This window comes from Sus scrofa, chromosome 14, assembly GCF_054392235.1.
Source record: "Sus scrofa isolate SSC_HxYL_T2T_F1_AM1 chromosome 14, Sscrofa_HxYL_maternal_Yorkshire_Landrace_v2.0, whole genome shotgun sequence".
Taxonomy (NCBI): domain Eukaryota; kingdom Metazoa; phylum Chordata; class Mammalia; order Artiodactyla; family Suidae; genus Sus; species Sus scrofa.
In genome coordinates this window covers 139136863-139153072 of record NC_139396.1, presented here as the reverse complement: position 1 = coordinate 139153072, position 16210 = coordinate 139136863, and positions in this window count along the sequence as shown.

Below are 16210 nucleotides of genomic sequence, written 5' to 3'. Positions count from 1 at the left end.
TTTGATAAGCCACTTCATAATGTGGCCCCAGCTTCTAACTTCAAGTTTTATAGCACTCTCCCTCTGCCCTGTGTACTGGTAGTAGTGTACTACTTACCCTTCCATGGATAGGCTACATTCTTGTATCCCTCTCTTTTCAGATACAGGTTTCTCTGCCTCTCATTATTGAACTCCTACTTCAAGGAAATAAATCACGACTGCTTCTCTAATTGTCCCTCTTGGACAGAATTGGGTGTTCCCTTTATGATCTACTTGTAACTTCCACTCATCTCCATCATTAGCACATAACACAGTTATTTGTATGTGTTTATTGCAGCTACCAAGTATATGCATTCTTCAAAGGCAGGTTTCGTATCTTACTCAAAATTGTGTACCCATTTTTTCAGTATAGCATCAGCCACATAACAAGCACCCAGTGAACGTGAATTGAAAACTTATACAAATGAAATGATAATTTACTAGAACTCTCCTTTAATACATGCCAAACTCTGGAAGGATTTCCTTTTCTCAAGCAATGTAGAAACAACTCACCAGTTTATAACATTCTGACAAAAATGCCAAGGAAAACATTATTTGTTAGTTTGAAATGATGTGGCTTAATTGGTGGTCAAGATCAATACAGAGAGGTTTTGCTTTCAGTCTATACTTGAGGCTTTTGTGTGACTACTGGGTTTCACCAAGTATTTGAGTGTTGAGCCATTTATATTACCATTGTAGGGACAGAAGTATTGTGGTCACATGGCTATATTCTATTTTTATAGTTCTCTTGTTTCCCTTGAGAATCAGGAGCTGATATATTGGTACATTCCTCAGTAAAAGCTAACTACAGTAACCAGCCAACCAAACAAGAAAAACCCCAATCAGTGCTTTATACAATAGAAATGTATTTATGCTTTATCTCACAGTAGAGAGAACAAGTCTGCAGAGCTCTATCTAGAGATCAGAGAAAAGACTGTGAGAAATACAAGTCTGAAAGTAAGTGAAGGAGAATAGAGAAATTTTATTTTATCTGCCTCCATAATTACCAGCCTTGACTTTAAGTCTGGGGAAACTTGAGTATGAATCTGCTGATACTTTCTTTATAAACAGAAGAAACACAGCTGGAATGGTTAGGTAGGGGAAATTCCAAGGTTAAAAAAAAAAAAAAGAGTAATGGTACCCATGTTTTACATGGTAAGATAGTTTGGGTAGGTAGAGATGCACCACAACACGAAATGAAAAAAGTCATATCAACTGGTAATTGTAGCCAATACTGATATGAAACATGTCCAGAAGATGACTAGCTCAAATCATCCTCTTCCGTGAAGTCTTTCTTGATTCTTCCTCCTCAGAAGCAAATTTTCTCTCTTCTGATCTCAGGTATGTTTGTATTTACCATCACCATTACATCTCTTGTTGTCATTATCTCCTAAGCCACTCTGCAAACACTTTTGGCTCAGAAAGAGTATTTAATTTTACATTTTGATATGATCAGTAGCAGTTAGGTTGTTGTCTGGTGCATTCTGGTCTTCAGTAAGCATTTATTGAAGTTCTGCTAATAACAGTATTTTCTTACTGGTCAGAATGAAGCCTATAAAGACAATTATGCTCATTTTCTCTCGCTTCATTCAAATTTCCTAGCAAGAAAATTTAAGAATACTTATTACATGCACATCCTTGTGTGCAATGAAACTTCCATCAGGTTTCTGCTAGAATTTAATAAACATTTATTGAATATCAAGAGAAAATGAAGTTAAAGACTGATATTTGGAGTCAGATTTTTGCAGCTTTAGATATTTGCCTCTGACAAGACTGAAATTCCTTTGTCACGTAACTCTAACCACTTTGCAATGATGGAAAGAATTTCCTTGGTTAAGTGTGTCTGTATGTGTGTCAAAGTAAAATTCAAGAAAAAAAAATGGGTTTTTGGAAGATCTAGATTCAATGGTCCAGGCTAAGATTCCCTTTACAGATAACTGCTAGGTTTTGTATCCTTGTACACTCCAGTTAATTCAAACAAATGTTGAATAGAACCAGAAAGCTGGTTTGTTATCACTGAACATGGGTGATAATGACTTTGGAATCAATACTTGGCTGAATCTTTTTCCTTCTTCTCCCTAAACATACAGATGCAGCTCGATCAAAGCAGGATTGTTACAAAAGGATTGATTTCTCATTTCCAAACATGTGGCTTAACTTGCAGCCAATTGTGTAAGCTACCTTAAGCCCTTTTCCAGAAGGAAGAGGGCTATAAATAAATAAATAAGGGGACCATATTTTCCTGCCTTCATGAGAATGGATTTCCGGGCCCCCTTCTGCAGAAATTGATGCAGTGTGTTCTGCTGCTAGCTTCATGCTGTAAATAACATTTTGACTTTGGGCATCCTGGTGAAATATACTTAAAAATAAATTAGATGGGGCTCTAGGCAAAGATAAATTTGGAAGTGGGTACCTGCTATGGCTTTGTACTCTGTTGCCATAGGGCTATGTAGCCCAAACTATATTCCTATTTGGGCCATAAAAAATAGAAATGTGTGTTTGCAAATTACTTTGTGAATTTTTTTCCATTACTACCTCATGCATGACTTTCCTGGGGATGTCAATAGAGTCAGTTAGCAAAATAAAGACAGATGGCGGGGAAATAATTCTGAAGTTTTTGTGTTTGCTTTTTTGGGGTTTTTGCAATGCAACTGTTACAGACCCTCAAGTGTACTCAATCTTAAGCAGAGATTTTGCAATTAGATTGCTGCTCTCCTTAGAGTCAATTGTCATCCCATGCCCTAAGAAGGGAAAGATTTTTGTTTTTTAATTAATGGGTGGGTAAGCCCTTTGATACAGTCCTGCTTTTCAGAATTTAAATGGGAAATGAAAAATAAACTAGGCACTCACAGTGCAAGGAAGAAACCTAGGTGTCAGAATATCTGGTATGGAAACTGATGACAAAAATGTTCTCAATTTTCCATCCCTCCGTATACTCATTTCCTCTGCAATGTGAACTTCACAGTTCCTTTCATCAGGGGTTGGAGATGATTTCCCTTACCCTTGAATGTGGGATCTGTGAGTTACTTTGATAAACAGAATGCAACCAACAAGGTAGGGAGCCGGTTATGAACCCAGACCTCAACAAGTCTTGTGGCCTAATCACTGTGCTCTCCCAGAATCCCGCCATTACCATGGGAACATGTCAGGGCTATTCTGTTGCAGCCTGACAGATGGCATGGAGCATAGCCCAGTTATTCCATTTAAAGCTATCTCAGGTAGCCTATAGCAAACCAACCTGAAAACATACAAGAGTGGCCTTCCAAGACCAGTGGAGCTGTCTTGTCAACACAAACACACACTTGCCAGCAGATGCCTGAATGAGCCCAACCTTGACTTGGAGAACCAGCCCACTGAGCCATGTTCAAAGTATTGATCTATAAAATCATGAGAGAGTTAAATGGGGGATTTTAAAAACTATCAAGTCATGGGGATATTTTGTTAAATCACTAAAAAAATGTGAATAATAGAAATTGAACAAGTTTTGAGTTGGATCAGCTGATATGTAAATCTTGGCCATAGAACGCAAATGGCTAGTTGTGTGAAAGGTTTAATCTAATTTCCTCATTTGAAAATGAGTAATAATAATAATATCTACATGGGTATTGTTTCAAAGGGATAGAAATGACACATGTGAAGCATTTTACCCTAAGCAGATGGTAGATCTTATAAATAGAGAAAAATAATTAGAGATGAGAAAGATGAAAACAAAAATGAGTGGGTTCAGAGAAGAGGAGTAAGAGAAAAAAATAAAAGTGAGAGAGGGTGAGAGATTGAAGATTTGGGGATAATCTGGGGCATAGAAAATTGAGGTTGGAAGATTGTCTTCTTCCTTAGATGGATTCTGTAGTTGTTGTATGTATGCATAGAAAATACTATTAGATTAATAACAGCTAAAACACAGCTTTCATTACTGAACCCAAAGTATGCTTTAGGATCTCTGCTAGGGTCTTCAGCAATGATATTTCATTTAACCCTCACAATCTTCCTACTAGGTAGCTATAATTGTTATCCCATTGTAAATGGGAAACTGAGGTGTGGAAGATGTAAGAACCATTTCAAGACCACACAACTAGTGAGGGACAGGCCAAGAGAGGAGTTCTGTGTGGGCCTGGTTTCTTAAGTGCTATGGAGTACACTTTTTCCCTAGAAAGACTGCATTCAGTGGGTAATCTGAGTTTTACAAACCTATTCTAATGGACCAGGAAAAGCCTCCATTTTAATCAAGAAAGCTTTGTAAATCTAATATATCTTAAGTGCACATTAAGCTTCATAAATCAGACACATTCTTGGGAATGCATTAAGCAAGATGTTAGGTTCATCTTTTAAGCATCAGGGAACCTGGGGGCTTAGTTGGTTCTCGCTGACAATTTCTTTGTCTTCATTTTTTAATGAAGAAAAAGAAAAAAGAGAGAGAGGCCTTTGGCATTTGAGTCAGAAATTTGCAAGTTAGCATGGTATATTTTTGTAGCCATTAATGCAAGAACTAGAATTTCATATGAAACAGGTCAGAAGCATTGCAATGAATCAGACCTTGGAAACCAGTTACTTGATAATTTAACTAACACATTTGCTGTTTGACATCTTTCCCCAACTGGAAGACATGTAATCTAAAACAAACTCAGAAAGCCCAAGGGATTTTGCTCTCTCACATTTTGAAAGTGAAAGTAAGGGGATTGAACGTGTTTTATTTCTAAGCTTTGATTGAGTCCCACAATCCTGTCATTTTTCTTTACTCCATTCAACATATGACTCTCCCATCATTAAAAAAAAAAAATTGGAGAAATAATTTCTTGGTGGAAATTTGCATTGCAGAGGATTACATATTTTTACACCACCAGACTGGTAAGGTTATCATGATATATGTTTGCAAGTAATTTACAGTACACAAACACCCTCACATACACACACTACTGAGTTAGATTTGTAATCTCAGGGTATTATTTGGGTGATCTCACATTTGTAAATTCCAGTCTGCCTTCAAATAAGGTGTAATTCAGAACTGAGATGAAGCACCATGGTTTCCAGCAGCTAAGAGAAATCTTGTACTAGATGAAATTTTAAGTGACCCATCTTAAACAAAACCAAATGGGCTCACAAAATGATTCTCCAAAGCTTTTATGCATATACCAGTGTTGTTTTCTCAGAGAGAAAGAACCTCCAAGCACAGCAGGGTCTGAATTGATGGCAAAACCATTGCCCAGGTGATTATAGCAGAACCAAAGTAAGACAGAGTTATCCTTTGTATTTTTCAGAACCTAACATTCAAATGTACAGCCCTAAGAATATTTCAGTCACTTTTCTTATTTTTATAGTAGAATGGTCTTCCCATGACTTACCCCAAAACTCTTCAATATTCAAAGCAGCACAAGCTTAAATATAATACACAACTTTTGCCTTTCAGAAAGATCTATCCAGCAGCTCCCTTTATGTGCATTATTTAACTTTTAGTTCAACTTTACAACTAAGAAAATCTTCTTAAAATGGAGACATTCCTGAAAAGCCACAAATAGACCTTTGTTCATTTTGTTGATTTAAAAACAATACTGTCATTTTATAAAACCTGGAATACTTTGTAGCACAATGACCGGTCCCAAACATGTTAGACCATGCTTCCCATTTAAGAAAAAGGGCATTTCTTGCTCCCCTACTATTGCTTAAGTTCTTTCATGGTCATTTGATTACCATTTAATTCTAATAACTACCCTCAGCAGCAGGTATTACTGTCTTCATTAGAGGCATGAGAAAACAGAAGGAAATAATTTGCTTATGGATCAGTGGCACTAACAGAGTGCTGGCATAGGGATTCTAGCCTTTATCCATCTAGGTCCCAATTGCCTATTCCTTCCCCGGTGTCATATTGCCTTTCTGAATGTATATGTTATTGAATAGTTTCTTTGTCCCAAGAGAACTTAAGAAGTGGTGGGAATAAAGTAATCTGGTGCTTGCTTGTTTTTCACAGTTCTATTTTAAAAATTGTGTTTTATCCCCTCTATCTTCCACTTTTCTATCATTTTGTCCTTGTTACTTCCTAACCCTGATTTTCATACTGTTTGGATATCTGTTCTCTTAAAAAAAAACTTATGTTCCCTCTCCACAATCTTCCCACTGCTCCCAGAAGCCCTAGAGTTTTTCTGTCACTTTTTAAGGTAGATAATAATCCAGTGACTCCATAAATAGCCCTGTACCCAAAATGGCCCAGGAAACCAGTGAACCACGAGTAAACAAGAATAGCAATGAAATTTCAAAATGCAGTTATTAGTTCAGACCATTAGGATTATTGCTTTTTGTAAAGATGTTTTTAATGAGGAGAGGTAAACAAAGCTTTTAAAAATATATGCCATTGAAACTATGGATCATTGATTTTTAGTGATCTCCCTGGGGTATAAATTTCACTTATAAATTTTTTTTGCTAGGAGAGAGAAGATTGTGTTACATTACTGATAGAGGCAAAAGATCTTCTTTCTTTGAGACAAGGAATATTTATTTATGTGTTTGTTTATTATGCAACAGTTTTCACAAACTTTCCAAAGGAAACCTGTGTATATGTGTATTTTTTAAACTACTATAAACTCTCCAATGTAAGAAGATGAAAACTCTTTAAATTTTTTTGTTTTTTTTTCTTTTTATGGCTGTACCATGGCATATGGAAGTTCCTGGGCCAGGAGATGAATCAAAGCTGCAGCTGCCAGTCTACACCACAGCCATAGCAACACCAGATCCGAGCCACATCCTGTGACTTATGCCACAACTTGAGGCAACACTGGATCCTTAGTCAACTGAGCAAGGCCAGGGATTGAACCCGCATCCCCATGGACACTATGTTGGGTTCTTAACCTGCTGAGCCACAATGGGAACTCCCTTTGAATTCTAATTATCATTGAAAAGATAGTTTGTTACTCATAGTTCCTAAGAATACTGAATTTGCTGTGTTATGCAGGGCCATACAGAGCAGCATCAGGGTTAGTCAGAAGGGGTTAGGGGCAAGTCTGGGCAAAAAATTTCATTACAGTTTTTTTTTTTTTTTTTTTGTGGCAAGAAATTGGTAAGGCAAGGTAAACGGGATTAGAATTGGCTAGTTTGAATAATTTCAGCAGGTTCCGGGGTGTAGGGTCTGTCTTGAGTTGTATGGTACCTGGTCCTGCGTTGCTTACGTAGGTCAGGAGAATATTGGACTTGTGTGAAAACATTCAGTAAAAAAGGTTGATTGAGAGATAAGAACTTTGGATTGGTTGGTTTGCAAATGAAAGCTATGTTCAAAAGGGGCTAGTTTGCAACCTCTAGGAATTAGCTAGACCTGGAAGAGGGTAGCTCTTCCCAGTCAGCCAAGGCCCTAGGATGTCAACATATCCTAAAATATAGGGGAAAAAAACCAAGATTTATGCAGTAATATAATATGTAGATATTAAATGAACGAAAGAGGAAATAAATGGCTGATATCTGCAGCTTGGTGTTATAATTTTTATTCACATCTTCTCTGAAAATGAACTAATGGTTTCAAAGAGCTGAGTACAGATTAGTCTAAAACATTGTCACTTAAAACATTACCTGCATTTGGGGAGTTCCCGTTGTGAGCAGCAGAAATGAATCTGACTAGTATCCGTGAGGATGAAGGTACAACCCTGCTCCTGCACAGTGGGTTAAGGATCCAGCATTGCTGTGAGCTGTGGTGTAGGTCTCAGACATGGCTCAGATCTGGTGTTGCTGTGGCTGTGGCTTATTTCTGCAGCTAGAGCTCCAGCTGGACCCCTAGCCTAGGAACTTCCCTATGTTGTGGTTATGGCCCTAAAAAGTAAATAAGTGAATAAAAAAATAAATTAAAAAAAATACATAAATATGAAAATGTTACCTGCATCATTCAGGTTAAGGACAGTATCCCATCAAAAAGCAAATATGGAGTGGATGAGCAGGTATGGATATGAAAATAGGAGTTCCTTCACTCTGTACTATATGTAGATGCAGTGTCAAACTTTGTAATTCAATTTTCTATGAAATCTTAGATTCCCATCTGCTGAAGAACTTAAACCCTTATCTAAATAAATGTTGGTGGTACTGAGACAAAAACATAACCAACTCACATTGTAAGCTTTCAGAGAAATAAAGTGAGTATTTCAAGAAATAAATGAAAAGGAAGAGAAAGGTATTTCCTTCAATTTTGGAGACCTTTAATGACTATATGACACATATTGAAACAACCAAATAGTAGCTCTTCTATGAGAACTTTATTCACATAAATAAATTCACAAGGACAGTTTAATAACATTTGCAATTAAAATTATTCTCTGGCACTGGAAGGACGGCTTTCAATTACATGTAGATCATTAGATTCATTTAATTCATATGACTTGTAAATTTGAGAGTCTGTGCTTCTAAAAATAAAGCCACGAAATCCTTCCCGAATATGCACAACTCTATTAACAGCTTCCTTAATTAAAATTATCAACAGTAAATACGTTGATTACAGTTGCTATATACCACACCTTATTTAATGTTTCATCTATTTTATATACCATCATATAGGAATTTCCAACTATTGCCTTCATCTTTATATATTCGGTCTTAATATTGAGACTTATTAGGGTTTATCTGCCTTTTTTTAAAGGCAAAAACATGTACTATATTTCAGTCACATAAAATTACATAAAATAGAATCTATATCTTCCATGCTGATTTTTCTGCACCAAGTCAAGTGAGTTAATCAGATCTCTGTCAACTGGAGCCAAGTTATACAAAGAGAGTATTTGTCCAGCCTCACTGAGATACAGAAAGCCAGGGATGGGTGATTCCAGCACAGTGGGAGGATTTTAACCATTATCAAAAGTCAGAGATGCTGAATTCAACGATGTAGACAATAATTAAAATGAATCAAGAAACAAAAACCAGGAATTCCTATTGTGGCTCATCAGGTTAAGGACAAGACATTGTCTCTGAGGACTCAGGTTCAATCCCTGGCCTCACTCGGTGGGTTAAGGATCCAGTGTTGCCATAAGCTGCAGTGTACATTGTAGATGCAGCTTGGATCCAGTGTTGCTGTGACTGTGGTATAGACTGCAGCTGCAGCCTCAATTCGACTCCTAGCCCAAGAACTCCCACATGCCCCAGTGCAGCCGTAAAAAGGTAAAAAGAAGGAAGGAAGGAAGGAAAGAAGGAAGAGAGAAGAAACAAGTGGTTGGTCAATCTACTTCAGTAGGTTAGCTAAGACAGGAAGGATTCAAGACATGCAAGATGCCAAAACATGCAGGGTTAGAGTTTGATAAGAATCAGAGGGAGTGCCCTAAAGAATGAAAATGAGATTTTTAAACATTCTCAGCTGAATGAGTGTGGTTGGGGTTTTCTACTAGAGTGAGCGAGGAGATCTATAGTGGAAAATCTGGTTCTGATAGAGGCAGGAGAAGAAGGTTAATCCCACAGAGATTTCCTTATTGCCATTTTGTAGCATTCCCAAATAAGCAAAGTGGCACATACTGAGGTAAAACAGCTAGGTTTGGCTGAAGAGCAATTCTTAGCTCAGTTCCAGTGAGAGTCATATCTATCTTATTACTTCCTTTGTGTGCATACTTTTGGCCCATTAGTAGAAAGAGACTCCTGGCAAACTGGCCAATAGTACTTGAACTTTAAAGTAACTGAATTAAAATGACAACCTAACTAAAAAAAAAAAATTAAAAATCAAAAAATCATTAAGTATTGTCTATGTCCCTTTCAAGTACATAATTTAATGTAATTAACAAGAGTTCTTCTTGAGATCAATCAGTGGAGGTCTTAGGATTTGGGTATAGCTGGGTATGGATAGGTCAGTCACCAAAAGTCTGTTTATGTGAGGTCCAAGGAAACTTCTAGAAGGAACACTTCCAGGGACATTTGATCTGTTCCTACTATCCTGTATTAAAAACAGTAAGTGACACTCAGTTCAGTATACTACTTGTCACATAAATTATCCTGTCGTCTAGCCACTTGGGGGCATTTGTCTAGGGCAAAGAAAAAAGGAAGAGAAAAAAGAAAAGGCTAAAAGAAACTCTCTCTAAATGTCCATGGGTGATTGAACTCAGTCCAGTGTTAACAATATTGGCACTGCAGTCTCATCATCATTTGAAGGGCTTTGCATTAGCACCAGACCCTTTGCCATGCTGGCATTACAAAGAGTGACTGAGGGTAGAGGAAGACCTGAGAAGTGTAGTGTTACAGCAAACAAAACTTTCTTTTTTTTCAAGGAGGAACATATTTTTTACTTTATATATTATTATATAGATTCTATACATAATTCATATGATATCTTGCACACTTGCAGACAGAAACACACCATGTCACCAAGAGGTCAAATAAGAAGGGTGTATGTATGCAGGGTTGCTATACTGGAGTGTTAATGGAAAGACCCTGTCTCTACTATAACAGATGGAAAGATATAGGTAGATTATTCAGTGGCTGGAAGATTAGAATGTATAATAGTAGAAATATTCAGGTTTAATCAAATCTCAAATAGTAGAATGTAACAAGGAGACCCTAGAGCTCCTTGAATTATAAAAATCTATTTTGAAATGAAGACAATATTTTTCTTTCAGAAAAAGATACATCAAAATAAATTGACTTTCTTTGGGAAAATTTTTACTGTTGTAATGATCTTGTTTTTAGAAACACCTCTTTTGTTCTTCCTACCTATGGAGCTGATTGTCCTAGTATACTCACTTCATCACAGAAGCATCATTATATATTCCACATCATCAGGTAGGATTTAATTCTGAAAACTCATTGAGGATTTTCTAACCTCTCACAAAGAACATCAAAGTGTATTAAATCTACAATTTTGAAATAAATATAGCATCTGTTGTGAACCTAGAATCGTTAAAGAGAAAGTTTCTTACAGGCTGAAAGAAGCACAACCTGTAAAATATACAATTTGTAAGATATAGAGTGTTTGGCGAAAGTACCTGAAAATGGTATCAACTGTCCCTTTCTTAAGGAAATTCTTTGGTATTAAAGTTATTAAGAGCGGATAATCACAACATTCATGTCCTAATTTTATATCTTTTATTGATGAATTACTTTGAAGCAGTGTCAATTTATTTTAATTTAATTTAATTAATATATTTATTTGCTTTTTAGGGCCACATGCCCTGCATATGGAGGTTCCCAGGCTAGGGGTCTAATCAGAGCTACAGCTACTGGCCTACGCCATGGCCACAGCAACGCAATATCTAAGATCTAAGCTGAGTCTGCGAACTACACCACTGCTCATGACAGCACCTGATCCTTAACCCACTGAGTGAGGCCAGGGATTGAACCCACAACCTCATGGTTCCTAGTTAGATTTGTTTTCACTGAGCCATGACGGGAGCACCTCAATTTATCTTTAGAATTTAATGTTTGTTAGGCACAGTATTAGTTTCTAGTAAATATTAGATTTATATAGAACTCACTTGTAAAGGGCTTATTAACCTAATTGAGATAAGATAGTCAGAGAGATGATAGGCAGTTAAATAGATAAATAGATGATAGAGATAATTTCAAAACAGAAGGTAACATAGGGTTTATATGAGTATTTTTTAAAATTCTAATGCTTCAGTAATTAATAGGTAGACCTAGTCTTCGAAAAGCCAAATAAATAATCTTTATCATTCCATATGCATTTTCAAATCAGCTTGTCAATTTATATATATAATTCATTTGGGATTTGGAAAGGAATTTTGTTGACTGTGTAGATCAATTTGGAGAGTCTTAACAATGCTAAGTTTTCTAATTCATGAACATGAGATATTTTTCCACTTATTTAGAGCTTTTAAAATGTCTTCAGTAATAGCTTTCAGGGTATGAGTTTTATATTTTTGGTTAAATTTACTCTATTTGATGTTGCTGTGAGTGGAATTGTATTACCAATTTTTTTCAGATTGTTCATGGCAAGTGCATAAAAACACAATTGAGTTTTGTTTTGTTTTGTTTTGTTTTGTTTCGTTTTGTTTTCATGGCCGCATCCACAGCATAAAGAGGTTCCCAGGTTAGGGGTCTAATCAGAGCTACTGCTGCCGGCCTATGCCACAGTCACAGTCTTGCCAGATCCGAGCCACGTCTGTGACCTACACCACAGCTCACAGCAACACTGGATCCTTAACCCACTGAGCGATGCCAGGAATCGAACCCGCAACCTTATGGTTCCTAGTCAGATTCGTTTCCTCTGCACCATGACAAGAACTCCCCCACAATTGAGTTTTATATATTGACCCTACAACCTAAAGCTTTGTTTAACTCATTTACTTGTCTAACAATTTTTTAGTGGATTCTTTAGGATTTTCTATATATAAGACCATGCCACCAGAAAATACAGACAGTTTTACTTCTTCCTTTCCAATCTAGTTGCCCTTTCTTCTTATCCATTTACCTGGTTTAAAAAGTCCAGTACAAGTTTGAATAAAAGTGGTGAGACTAGACATTCTAGTCTTATCCCTGAGCTTAGGGAGAAAGCATCCATTCTTTTACCATTTAAATATGATGTTAGTTGCAGTTTTTCATAGATGCTTTTTATCAGGTTGAGGAAGTTTTCTTCTATTCTTAGCTTATTGGGTGCTTTTCAGGATCAAAATGTTGGATTTTGTCAAAAGCTTTTTTTTTTTCTGTGTCTGTTAAGATGTTTATGTGATTGGCTTTTTTTTTTTTTTTGAATGTAACTAAAATTTGGTCAATTTTGTTGATCTTTCTAAAGAATCAACTTTTGGTTTCATTGATTTTTCTGTTTTTTTCCTAGTCTCTATTTCATTCATTCCCAATCTGATCTTTATTTTTTTTTCTTAATGTTTTGCTATCTTTAGTTTTAGTTTTACTTTTTATTCTGCAGTATCTTAATGTACAGTTCAGCTGACTTATTTTGAGATTGTCTTTCTTTCCTTCTTTCTTTCTTTTTTGCTTTTTAGGGCTGCATGCAAAGCATATGGAGGTTCCCAGGTGAGGGGTCTAACTGGAGCTACAGCTGCCAGCCTATGCCACAGCCACAGCAATGTAGGATCCAAGCAATGTGACCTACACCACAGCTCAGAGCAATGACAGATTCGCAAGCCACTGAGCGAGGCCAGGGATTGAACCCACAACCTCATGGTTCCTAGTCGGATTCGTTTCCACTGTGCCACAACAAGAACTCCTGTTCTTCTTTCTTAATATAAGCATTTTCAACTATAAATTTCCCTTGAAGAACTGCTTAGTTCTTAGCTATAGATCACAAGTTTTATACGTTGAATTTTCATTTTCATTCTTCTCAAAGTATTTTATTATTTTCATTTTGATCTTATATGAGTCATAGTTTAATTAGAAGTTTTAATTAATTTCCACTTATTTGTGAGTTGCCCAATTTTTTATGATATTGATTACTAATTTCATTCTATTGTGATCTGAGAAAATATTGTATATTATTCCTAATCTTTTGAATTTATCAAGGTTTGTTTTATGCCCTAGCATATAGTTTATGTTCATGTACATTTATTAATATATATTCTGTTGATGTTGGGTGAAATATTCTATAGACGTCTGATAGGTCTATCAGTTTATAGTATTGTTTAAGACTATTTTTTGGTTGATCATTGGTCAAGTTATGCTATCCATTATTGAAAGTGGGGTATTGAAGTTCCCAACTGTTATCATTATACCATCTACTTTTCCTTTCATATATGTCTATTTTTGCTTCATTTACCTTAATGCTCTTTTATTAGGTGCATTTATAATTGTTATATCTTCCTGATGGGATGTTCCTTGTACTATTATGAAATGTCCTTCTTTTTATTTCTAGTAATGTTTTTATGTTGGTTTAAATTCTATTTTGTATGACATTATATGACTAGCTTTTTGTATTTGCTGTTTCACTGTCTTAGTCTGCTAGGGCTGCTACAAACTTAGGGAAAACTACAAAGTGAGTGACCTTAGATAATAGTTACTTATTCTTTCACAGTTCTGGAGGCTGAATGTCTAATACCAAGGTGCCAACAATGTTAGTTTAATAGGTGCAACCTCTCTCCTTGGCTTGTAGATGGGCACCTTCTCACTATATTCTAACATGATTTGTCTTTTGTGCATGTGAATCCCTTATGTCTCTTAGGTTTTTCTTGTATACAAATGTTGGAGTTCAGCATTTCCACTTGATTTCACTCCTCATCTCCAAAAGGAGAAACCATATAGGAGTGGTTTTAGGAAAACACAGTATGAAGGAGTGTGGGCCATTAGGTAAGAGTAACAGTTGGAGCAAGGAAAAGATAGGAAATGCATGAGATATTCATGAAACCTGAGTAAAGTGTTTAAACTATATATTCTTTTTTGTAGAGAGTAGCCAGAGATAAGGGGAGACTGAGAGGGTTTTGAGTGTCAGGTTAAAGTGATTAGCACAACATTCTGATAGAAATAGAGGAGAGATAGCCCAGGGTATGATAGTAAAGGAAGTTTTTCTACTATTAAAATCCAACTACCATAGTAAAACCTTATGGACATTGTAACTGTGGTCATTATATCAAATATTTGCCCCAATCTCTCAATAATTAGTAGAATATGATGAGAGGTCATACGTTAAGTGAACCATTCCCTATACATGTACAGTTGTAAGTAAGATATCACTATTACATGCTCTCATAGAAATAATATAACTCTCATGGCAGTGATTGCAGATACATTTGCACATTTGTTGTGATTATTTGATTTCTCTTTACTCACAAGTACAAACTCCACAGGGTAGGAACTGTGTATATGGTTTTGTTTTGTTTGTTCTTTTCGTCATTTGTATCTTCATTATCCTACACAGTGCTAGAGCATAATATAAGTGCAATATGAATTCCCTGAATAAATGCATGGGCAGAACACAGAAAATTAACGGATGGATGAGTTTACATTTTTTAAAAAAATTACCAGTCATCTTAGTTTGGCGTATGTTAAATTTGAGATGTTTGAGGTCTTTTTTCTATTTTCAAACTCAAGAAGGGAAAAAATAAACTCTATATTCCTGGTGGGAATTGCAAAAATATCTGCAAAATATCTGTCTTCTTTTGCATATGGTATAGTTAACCAGATGTTAGTGAAACACCAAACATGAGGCCTCTCTGGAGACAGGTTAAGGTGTAAATTATTAAATAAACTTACCATGACTGCTGGGGCTTTTAAGAATCATTGAAAGAATTCTCACCTTTAAATAACCATTTTCATCTTTAATGAACATGCAGATAATTTCCCTGATGCAAAACTGCTGAGCACTGTTTTTCCAATTCATCAAAGTGTAAAACTAGTCTATACACAAATCAATTTGGGGGTGTGCTAAGGACAAGAAAGGAGAATACCAAGATGGGAATATCTATTAAAAGTGCAAAGTGCAATAATGATTAGGAGCCTATACAAACTCAATCCTCACAAATGGCAGCAAACAAATTTCTGCTTAATCCTCCCTAGAGCAGGTCAAGGCAGAAAGGATTAGCTGAAGGTGAATGGACAGTAAAGTGGTCTGATCAATTGCCCTCTCCATATGCTTCTGATGTCCCAGGGTGTCAAAGCAGTTTGGTCTGATTGGTTCTGCCATGGGTTATCTTGTCAGAAATTCAATTCAGAGAAGTGGAGAAACCAAAGAAACTTATACTTCTCAAGGGCAAGCTTTGTTTGGAAACAGGAAGTAGATACCTTGGAGATTTCAAACAATGCACTTGGAATAGATCCTAATATCATTATCGCCAGTTGACTTGCATAAAATTGTCTCACTTAGCAGTAAGCCCCCACACTCTCCTGCTATCACTCAATCCAGTTATAAGTGAGTTTCATCTTATTTAATACCGGCAGCCAAGTTTTGTTTCTTCAACATCTCATGGAAGAAGCTTAGAGAGGTATTATGGAATCTCAAGACATTGCTCACCAACAGTCATCAAAACCATATGGTACTGGCACAAAGACAGAAATATATATCAGGGGAAAAGGATAGAAAGCCCAGAATTCAACCCACGCACCTATGGCCAACTCATCTATGACAAAGGAGGCAAGGATATACAATGGAGAAAGGACAGCTTGTTCAATAAGTGGTGCTGGGAAAACTGGACATCCACATAGAAAAGAATGAAATTAGAACTCTCCCTAATACCATACACAAAAATAAACTCAAAATGGATTTAAGACCAAATACTATAAAACTCTTAGAGGAAAACATAGGCCAAACACTCTCTGACATAAGTGACAGCAACATCTTCTCAGATCCACC